Here is a 10,961-nt window from a genome sequence, read left to right on the forward strand (position 1 = left end):
AAAATTGAACTACGTTTTGAAAAATTAGAACATCATTTTGGGAAACTAGATCTACATTTTGAGAAATTTACGCCTACGTTTTGATAAATTAGACATTGAATTTTGCAATTACATTTTTATTTTAACATGGACTTTTGCTGCGTATGGCACCCCATACTACCGGGTGTGCGATAGGCAGCGTCGTCGCCGCAAGTAACTGAGGTCTAGAATTGACCAATTATGTTGCTCCATTTGAGAGATCAGGCAGCTTATGGGACAGAATTGGGGACCAAGCTCCCTTCTTAAGTAACAGTTCACGCTACTATAGGAACACCTTAACAAGAATATTACTTTAAGATGTTCCACTGGTATATAATCAACTTTTTACTTTTTTTTTTGTTAATGCCCTATTTCAAACAATTAACTTGTCGGCTAAAATAGCCAAAAACTAGATTGTATCACTACTTTTTCTACTGGGGGGGGGGAGAGACCCCCCCACTTTTGTGACTGTTCTCAGCACCAGTGACACACATTTTACGAACGCTGCAATGTCATTATTATTATTATTATTATTATTATTATTATTATTATTATTATTATTATTATTATTATTATTATTATTATTATTATTAATATTATTATTATTATTATTATTATTATTATTATTACTATTAGTATTATTTTTCGTGTTTACACCTTGATTATTTGCACCTTATAAATCGACCTATTATTAGGCCTATTACTATTATTAGAAAGTATGGATTTTTTTTTTTTTCATTTTATAACGAACATTACAATTTCCCTTTGAGTTGAGCAACCAAATGTTGATTGACGTCTGTATAGGTGCGTCTGTAAAGTTTCTTTGAAAAATCCACCCTCGAGCATAGAAAAAATCGCCTGCATTCGTGAATTCTGTATTTAGGCATATGGGGGGAGATAGGCACTCTTAATGGAGCGACGTTCTAGTTCTCTTTATGCTAACCACGAAGATGTATAGTAAGTGTAACTGATTGGCTTAGAGTAAACCTTCAAACTAGTGTAATATAACCACATTTAAACTCTAATTTAACGAAAACAATAAGATACTTAATTAGGCTATTTTTTGAAATAAAGTTGTCTGAAGGTTAACTACAGAATTTACAGTACAATGTAGTTAATGTGTTATAGGTTGTAAAAACTGTATTGAGTCAATAAAAAATATTTCGAATAAAAAAATATTTCGCTTGACATTAGCAATTAATCATTTGTGAAACAAAATTATAGGCTATGTCAAGTGGTATATTGAACAGTGGCAGATTCAAGGAGAAACCCAGTCAGCACGGGATCCCATCCTATTTTTTTTTCAAAATTATTTTTTAAAAAATGGAGAAAACAGACAAAATTGTATTCAACTTTCAATCTGAGAGTGCCATTTCTGGCCATCTAGGTGCCATAATCATAATTTTCTTACCTCAACCTCAACAATTGTGGGGCTGAGGCGGGTGGACATTCTATTTACGCAAGACTCTCCCTGAACCCCTCTATTTCGACTTCCTGGACCCGCCACAGTTGGAGTATTATTTCCGAGCTACGTAGAAGGGTAATTTTTATCTATCGGGGGAAAAGTGAAGTTTTCGTCGGGGAACCCATATCGAGGATAACCCTCATAATATATAATTCATTGAGGTCTTGGAAGCAATCTCAACTTCGACTTTGTTTAGAAATCTGTGGCGCGTTCAGGGGGAGTGGAAAGGCTAAATTGTTCAATTTTTTTTAATGGCGATATAAGAAAAATTATATTCAAAGTCTAAGAGTGTAATTTCCGACCATTTAGATATGTCATAATCACAAATTTTCTTACCTCAGTCCCAACTATGGTGGGGATGAGGTGGTATACATTCTCCATCTGCTGAAGTACCCATTGGTGGATTCAAGGGGACCCAGCCAGGCCGCCCGTAGTCACCCTGGAATGTCTGGAAGTACAATTTCCTGCCATCTAGAGGTGCCATAATCACAAATTTTCTTCCCACCATGGTATAGATCTTCTATCTTTGAAAGTACCCTCCCTGGGCCCTTCTATTTCGAATTCCTTGATCCGCCACTGGAAATTACAACAAATATGAAATCATATTACAGCAGCTTGATGCCTATAAAATAACTTTTAAAATTCACCAAACTTCGTAAAATATCCGTACCTTCCAGGGGGCTTCGCCCCCTGCACCCCCACCGGGGGCCCTTGGCGGCTCTTCCCTCCTGTAGATGCTCGCTTCGCTCGCATATTCGACCTTATGAAATTCCCCCCACTTTCAAAACGTTCCGCCGCCGTTGATTAAAATCTTGTTAAAAACAAAAGTACCTGTATTTTTTATTTCACAGTCATAATGAATGCACTCATACAGTACTTGAATGGTTCAATGATGTGATTTTTTTTAGATAGTTTATATTTTATGACATGTAATTATGTAAAATATTACAAACCGTTCAATACCGTCTTGGGCCGATGCTGACCGTGGTGCAATCATATACCCTAAAATTGTATTTAAAAAAACAAATATAGGCCTATATTATTTGTAAGGCCTGTTGTATAGGCCTAGGCCTATAGACAGCAAATAAAAAAAATCCCGGCCGACCCCGATTCCCAAAAATCATCTTATGCTTGGGCAATATAGATTTTTTTTAACCTTTAGCGCGAGTTGGACTGCAGTCGTTGGTGGCGGTGTTTAGAGCCATTTTGCAGATTTGGCATAATTTGGCCCAATCTGGCATAATTTGAGCGAGGCCACTGGCATAATTTAAATTTTGCTGGCAACGCTGAAATCGACTGGAGCTTGAAAGGATGTGGGAGAAAGGGTAATCCAAAGTTTTAACCAAAAATCTCTGTTTTTGGGCATTTTTAGGTTGAAATGGTAGGCAGCTCATTTATTATTTAATTTTGCTGTTAAATCAAGGACTTTTAACTGTTACCAGGATAGAAAGCTGACTGGTTTAAGCCGTCTAACTTGAATTAGCCTTATGTGCGGTATTGTTATGCAAATTAGCCAGATAAGCACATTATCTGTGATAATTTTATCCACATAGGCTAATTCATAGGTTCAATGTTAATATGGTTGATAAATAATATATAAAATAATAATAATAAATAATTAATATTAATAATAATAATAAATAATTCTTCAATAATACTTCAATAGGCCTATTAGATGTGTATAAGAGACAGAATATAGTTTGACCGTGACTTTTTAAACGTTACGGCCAGGCAAATTTTTATACGGCCAGATTTGAGGAATCTGGCCGTCAAAAAGGCCAAATGGCAACCCTGATGCAATGCCATGCCAGTCTTGCAAGACCTGCATTTAAATAAAAATGTTATCTACCGTACTGTATTTGATTCTGTCAAATAATTCTGTCAAATAATATATATAATATAAGTTTATTTTCTGTGATAATTTTATCCACATAGACTAATTCATGTTTTCAATGTTAATACGGTTGATAAATAATATATATAAATAATAATAATAATAATAATAATAATAATAATAATAATAATAATAATAATAATATTAATAATAATACTGATAGTGAAAATGTTATTTTCAGGGTATTGTTTTTTTTGTTTTTTTTGTTTTTTTTGAGTCCGAGCTTTCGCTGTTGTCACAACAGCATCATTCAGGGAACTACCTTACTGATTCTGTGACCATTCTATAGTTGAACGGTCACGTAACAGCAGGTCACTGAAGATGGCAGGTAGGTCATATCCTGTGTCTCTATTCAGGGTGGGCCTCTGGGTGTGAATCTCAATGCTTTCCTTTATTTTCCTTTTCCAGTATTGTCCCTCACGGCACACTACTTCCATGTTTTCCATTTGTATGTTGTGTTTTGAACTGCTGTGATTAATCCAGATTGTCTTGTGTGTTCTTTGTATCTAGTGCCAATTGCTCTTGTTGTCTCACCAACGTACGTGGCGGGGCATTCCGGGCAACATATTTTATAAATTGCTCTACATATGTTGGCTTTTGGAGTGTTGTCTTTGGGGTGTACTAAAAAGGATCTGATGGTATTAAATGGTCTATGGTATGCTTGTACACCATGTTCTTTGTATATATTTGTAAGTTTTTCTGTTGTGACAACAGCGAAAGCTCGGACCCAGAAAAAACGAAGACTCTGAAAGGTAACATTTTCACTATCATGCAAACAACGGAGTCAGATAGTAGTATACATGCTGTTATTAATAATAATTTTAATAATCATAATGAAGGTGCTCGAATAATGCTTTAATAGAGAATTAATAATACTTCATACTTCAATAGGCCTATTTACGATAGTGTGATTCATGAGACATTTGTTGATTGATTTATAGAAATATATAATAGGTATATATAATTAATAATGATTCAGCATATTAAATCAATTAAAAAATTAGTGACGCCGTGGAAATAGTTGATAATAAATAACAGTACAATGAATATCCACATAATTGTTGAATGCAGTGACCTATCTCTAGTAATAGTACTTTAAAAATACAAATCATAATTCGGGACAATCTTTACATGATATGACCCATGTTATGTGTACATCATGAACTCAAGCGGTAAAGTAGTATACGTACCGTCCCGATTCAAGGAATGACGCCTGGACCGTATTGATAATAATTAATAGCTACGATAAATTTCATTTGAAACATCTTATACTTGAATCTATTTCACTGTGTGGTGTCCCTGTGCATTTTTGCATACGTATTTGTGGCATAGTTTTACGTACTTATTAAAACATTGACACAAACCAAAGTTGTCAGTTATTCCATTTGAAACCAGCGTAATATAATCTTAGGTAAGCATATGGTTAACATAAGCAAGAATTCAGTCCAATGAAACTGTTTATCATCTTGATACCTTCCAACGAAAATTGACCCTACCGGCGTCGCCACAGCGTTCCCACCGAACGATCTAACGTGACGTTGTTATGTGGGTGTTTTATAGATTATTGAGAATGGTAATATCAGCGTAAAAATAGATAAAATGACAGTTGAATGACCAACAAAGACAACTGCAGACAATAGTTCGTCATTAGAAGTTATTTCCGAAGGGAATCAGAGGATTTTGGCATTTCTCTATATTGTTTAATAAATTGTTTTTAACCATTATTATACTTTACTGCAATTAACAATCATCACCACCACAATGTCATAGGCTACAGGCAAAATTAAAAATCAACATGAAATTCAAGTGTCCATCAATTTTTATTTAATAATTATCTGTCTGTATCATTCAAAGTTTACGAAAGTGTGAATAAACAAATACTGTATAAGAATTGTTCTAGTAAATTGAGTTATTGTAGTAACGTCAGCCTACACCCAACAATATGCACAATAATAATAATATTTTAATAACAATAATTAAATAATAAAAAGTAATAATGAATTATTAAAAATAAAGCAATAATAATAATCGATTTAATATTTTACATCATTGTTAAAAAACAATGGATTTATAGTAGATATAAATATGAATACAATTGTTAAGGGAATTCACAATATATAAGATAAATACAATACTGTAAATGAACTCATGACCTTGGCAACTTTTGTAATTTATAAAACATGGCTAATATCACGTGAAACATCACTGAGCTATCAAAGCTTATTATACCAATCTTTATGCTGAGCTTAAATATAGAAAAAAACCTTCAGGAAAAAATTATATTACAAAAATCTTGTAAATTTAAGAATCTAATAATTGATATATAATAAAATCCATTTTATGATGTATTATGTGATTATTATTATGATTATTATTATTATTATTGTTATTATAATTATTACTATTATTATTATTAATAATAATATTATTGATTGTGATTATCATTATTATTATTATTGTGATTATTATGGTGGTAATTTAATGACCTTTGGTCAACAAGTAAAAAAAATGAAAATAAGGAACAACTTGTCTTTGTACACATTCATTAAGAGATGTTAATGAAAACTTTATAATGATATACTGTAATGATATTTGTGAATAAATGACCTTCGGTCAACAAAAGAAAAAAAATTTACATCTGTTGCTTGCATCCACATATTCACTGTTGTTAAGGCTGTATACGACTTACTGTATTATGGTTATTGAATTTACTCACTATAAATATTCCATTAAGATATCTGGGACACGGATGAAATATTTATAGTGAGTACATTACATCGTACGTTATATTATTATTCAATTAACAGAAATGGCTTTACACAAAATACTTCAATAACCATAATATAATAATAATTTAATATTATTATTATTTTAATAATAATAATATAATAATATTATTATTATTTTAATTAATAAAAATAATAATAATACAATTGTGTTTAATTAAATTAGTTCGTTCGCTACCATATTCAATGCCATTCATTCATGCTTAAATATTAAGTACTTAAGTAGGTCAATTGGCCCTAGCTAGCCTAGAATGACAAATATAAGCAGGCCCGGGGTTTATCAATCTCAGCTTAGCAAATGTCTTAAGTCAAAAAAGTTAAGATGTCCCTAATAAATATCTTAAGCTGATTTATTACCCAATTTTAGCAAAATCTTAGCTTAAAAATCGTCTTAGATGGCGCAAACGTACAATCGACTTTCTAATTTTAAGCAATTTTTAAGATAAGCAATATGGATAAATTTGACTTAAGCGAAAAACTTATGACGAATTTAAGCTGATTTCTAGTTCGATAAATCTGGCCCCCGGGCCTGAGTAGTAAGCATAGGCCCCTGCTCTAAACTAAGTAGGCTTTATCTAGTAGGGCCTAGGCTGCAAATACCTGTATGGGATTCTCTTTAAATTAAAGTTTTTTCTTGCTTTCTTGCTTGTTCTACTTTGCATTTGTTGGTAAATCGTGCGTAGCACTGGCGATGGTAGCCAGCGTTACAGATGTCACTAATCCTATCAGTACTAACTAAACTAACGTTACTAACTAACGCCTAGGCATACTTCACTGTCCAATCCAAGGGAGCCTAGCCCCGCGGCAGCAGAGGGTAGGCCTACAGCAGTTAGGCCTAGGCCCTCTTTAGGCTAGACGGTTGGAAGCGACGATCGAAGAAAAACGGTTAAGCAAGCCAAGGACTTCGCTAACTTCAATTCCTCAAAGTAATAAAATCCTTCCATTGATGGGCACTGTCTAAAACATTGTTCCAGCTTATCAGCTCTGAAAAGATTGTAACATTCATCATGAATTACACAGGAACCAGTGAGCTTCCATGACGGCCTATAGGCTCGGACATGACAGGTTGTTGTTTGTTGTTATTTCGCGACATCATGTTTGTTGTTAGTTTGCGACGTCATCAACGAGTACAATACATTCATTACCCACCATCAACTAAACTGCCTTAAAAAAAAAATTGATTCGTGTGGAAATAGAACACACAACCTCCATGTTTGCTATTCATTATCCACCATCAACTAAACTGCCTTAAAAAAAATAAAAAAACTGACTTGTGTTGGAATCGAACCCACGATCGAAGAGTTTACTACCCCTGATCCGGCATGACTAAACGGAGGGAGGTAAACCGCGGCCCCTAAGCTATAAATGCGATAAACCTAGTACCACACCAAGTACCAGTTAGTCAACTCTGATCCTACTAGAAAAAAAATCTTCGTATATATACACTGCAGGTTAATATTACGCATGCTCATAGTGTCAAAAAATTGGGCCATTGGTCAAGAGGGTTTATTTTTGTCTAAAGATGTAGAATTAAATTTATAAACGATTTTTGATTGTTATCATCTCCATAACTTACGCACTTTTTTTTAAATAGACAAAAATGTTTGAAAAATTCATTATGCAATTTAGAAAAAAATAGACCAATCATGTTAAGGGAAACATGGTGGTTGTGTGTTCGATTCCCACACGAACCAATTTTTTTTTTTTTTTTTTGTTTTTGTTTTTTTTGCGGGCGTAATTTTTTTTTTTTTTTTTTTTTAAGGCAGCTTATTTGATGGTGGATAATGAAGAGCAAACCTGGAGGTTGTGTCTTCGATTACCACACGAACCAATTTGTTTTTTATTTTTATTTATTTTCTTTTAAGGCAGTTTAGTTGATGGTGGATAATGAATAGCAAACCTGGTGGTTGTGTGTTCGATTCCCACACAAAACATTTTTTTTTAACTTTGACAGTAGGACGGCACAGCTAAATGCAAAATGGTAACTTTGCTTTTAAAAAACAGGGCAAATCCTGGCTCAACCCTCGAATTTAAATATCATAGAATATTTTTTTATTATTTGATTTGATATTAAATGCAACACCAAAAAACACAACCATGCTTAATAGCAATTGAAGAAAATGAAAAATAAAATAAAATAAAAATAATTATTAAAAAAAACACTTCGGGAATGGTTAATGAGATAAAGATATTTGGATATAATCGAGGGAAGACCTATCGTCTTCCACATATGCGTTGATCGGTGAGAGAGAGGGGGGACACGTCCCACTCAAGTAGAGGGACATCATATCGATTGTCGCCCCTCCACTTTTCAACAATTTTCTGTAATTAAAACCCCACTATTTAAATAACAACTCCGTTTAAACCAGATTTTACCCTTATGTGACCAGAATAGATACAGTACTGATACATATTAAAATGAAAAAAATATGATCAGAACATTAATGGTAGGCCTAATGGAAACGCAACAAACAAAAAAACAAACGTAGGCCTATGATAAACAAACAACTATTACTGATCTAAAACCAATCGACTTACATTGCTTTGTTTCTGTAAAAGAGAAAAATAACATCAATTAATAAACTGTAATATTAGTATTGTAATCAAATAAAAATAATCGGTAATACAATTCCAGGAATACCCGCCATTGAGTGGGAATTCAAACGTAGGCCTAACCACGGCCGCCGAAAGTGATGCACGCTGTGTGTATCGCCTAGGCCTAGGAAATGTATCTGTGGTGGTTTGATAAAAAAAAAAAAAAAAAGCTTAACGAATCTTTCTGTCACTGCAAAAGACTTTGCAAGTGTGGGAGAAGCATACTCTCCTCAGTATACAAAACATTGGCGAGCCACAAACTAACGCGATAGGAAAGGAAGTTAGCAGTTATGATGGATGATTAATTCTATATAATGTGAAATACCGTTATGTTCGGTTTGGGGTTGCTGCAATCGATCCAACAAAGGAACAAAAATGTATCAATTTCCTTAAATTTCAAAAAGGAGGAGGATTTGGGATTTTATTTAAAATTTAAATGGCGATCGAAAATTCTCGCTATCCACGTAGTATTATTAAGGCATGTGCCGTCCGCCCCACTTCGCGGTAATCCACCTATTACCACTACTAGGCCTAGATTTCAGTACTTCTTCTGCCTAACACCATAAGGTAGTACATAAATCGGCCTATATGCCTAATACTATAAATATAATTACAATGATAAGAGAAAAGGAAGGATTTTCAATGCAGCAATGATATTTCTAAAAGATGCAATGTTACACTTTGTTGTTAAATTATCTATATTTGCAGAAAGCTACAGGAAGTATCAGTCAAAGGCCTAGCCTGCCTAGCTTAAGTTATAATTAACAATAAAAATTGAATCCTCCAATAAAAGCGAAAACTTGTCCAAGGAGTTCTGTGCTATGCAAACCTGCCTAATTATGCTTTACAAATCAATTAATTATGCAACTAAGAAGATTTTAAAGATAAAAAAATTAAATATTATTGTATAATGATTGTTTTAATACATACACTAAATCAAGACGCGCGCACGCTGTTTGGTAACGACATGGCGCCATGCGCCAAGTTGGCCAAACTCTCTCTATTTACGGCTCAGCTCTGGAATGAGGCATTTTACAATAGACTGGATTGCTATGGATATTAAAAATGTTCATGTGTGACCACTTACTCACTAGGATGATAACAACATGGTGACTGGCTGGGAGGGCGAACTTTTTTTTAGCATGAATTTATTCTTACCTGGTAGATTAACTACTGAATATACGAAGATTGTATGGAAAATAAAAGTATATTTGATTTGATTTGATAATTTTACAGCCTGGAACCCTGACTAACTGGCTGTACATAGTAAATAATGTGTTTAGCGCACCTGTATTATAGCTTTATGACATATTTAACCCGATTTTTTAAATAGTGAAAGCTTTTAAAATATTAAGTTTAACCGTAAACATTGTTAATCCTTTAATAATGAAACAATGTACTTTAGATAGCTTATGGATTAAAGTTATAATTTATGTAATATATTAATATTCATCGTGCATACAAATTATGCAGCTCAGGAGAATGGGTCATGTTCATGTTTGTTTATTAGAACCGTTTTGCCTTTTCCGATATCTTGCTCTTACATTATGTGTTCCTTTTTTAATGTAAGGTATGGCAACGTGCAGTATCATGTCCCAGATTCACTTTTTTTTTACATTTTTATGATTATTTTAAGCGCTATAAAATTAGGCCGTTTTAATATCTTGTATTCTTTCTAAAAAGCGCCACCTACGAACGAACTTATTTTACTAACCGCTGGTGATAGTTTGTTTCAGTTTTTATTGGCGCACACTTTTACAACAGTGGCACACACTATTCAGTGGTGCGTCCAGACTAACTAATAAAAAAACAATACAGTAAAATTGAACAAAAGTAAAAAAGGAAACGCAAAGGTAAACAGAAAAATAGTAAAAGAAAAGAAAAACATCACAGAAATACAAAATTCCAAATCAAAGTAAAAACAAACAGCTTTACAGTAAAAAGCAAGAAAGAGATAAACAATTGACAAAACAAAAATCAAAATCAAGATAATATGCAGCATAAGTGTATAGTATAAATGTACTTAATACATACACATACATATAAACATATTGCATATAAATACACACACGTAAATATACACATTCATATATATACATGCATGCATATACACACATACGCACACATATAAATACACATACTAACAAGTATATGAACACACACAGATATATATATATATATATATATATATATATATATATAT

At 33.1% G+C, this 10,961-nt stretch overlaps 1 protein-coding gene across 1 annotated transcript in view; it reads left to right on the plus strand.

Annotated features, from left to right (window-relative positions):
- The first annotated feature begins 2,783 nt into the window (after positions 1-2,783).
- LOC117105291 (neuronal acetylcholine receptor subunit alpha-6-like) overlaps positions 2,784-10,961 on the plus strand; it is a 25,335-nt gene continuing 17,157 nt past the window's right edge. The window contains exon 1 of the mRNA XM_033246405.1: positions 2,784-2,864. The gene's annotated coding sequence lies outside the window, so the exon portion shown is untranslated. The remainder of the gene's footprint in view (positions 2,865-10,961) is intronic.

Source organism: Anneissia japonica, unplaced genomic scaffold (assembly GCF_011630105.1).
Source record: "Anneissia japonica isolate Jap-2015-1 unplaced genomic scaffold, ASM1163010v1 scaffold287726_len2788222_cov184, whole genome shotgun sequence".
Lineage (NCBI taxonomy): Eukaryota > Metazoa > Echinodermata > Crinoidea > Comatulida > Comatulidae > Anneissia > Anneissia japonica.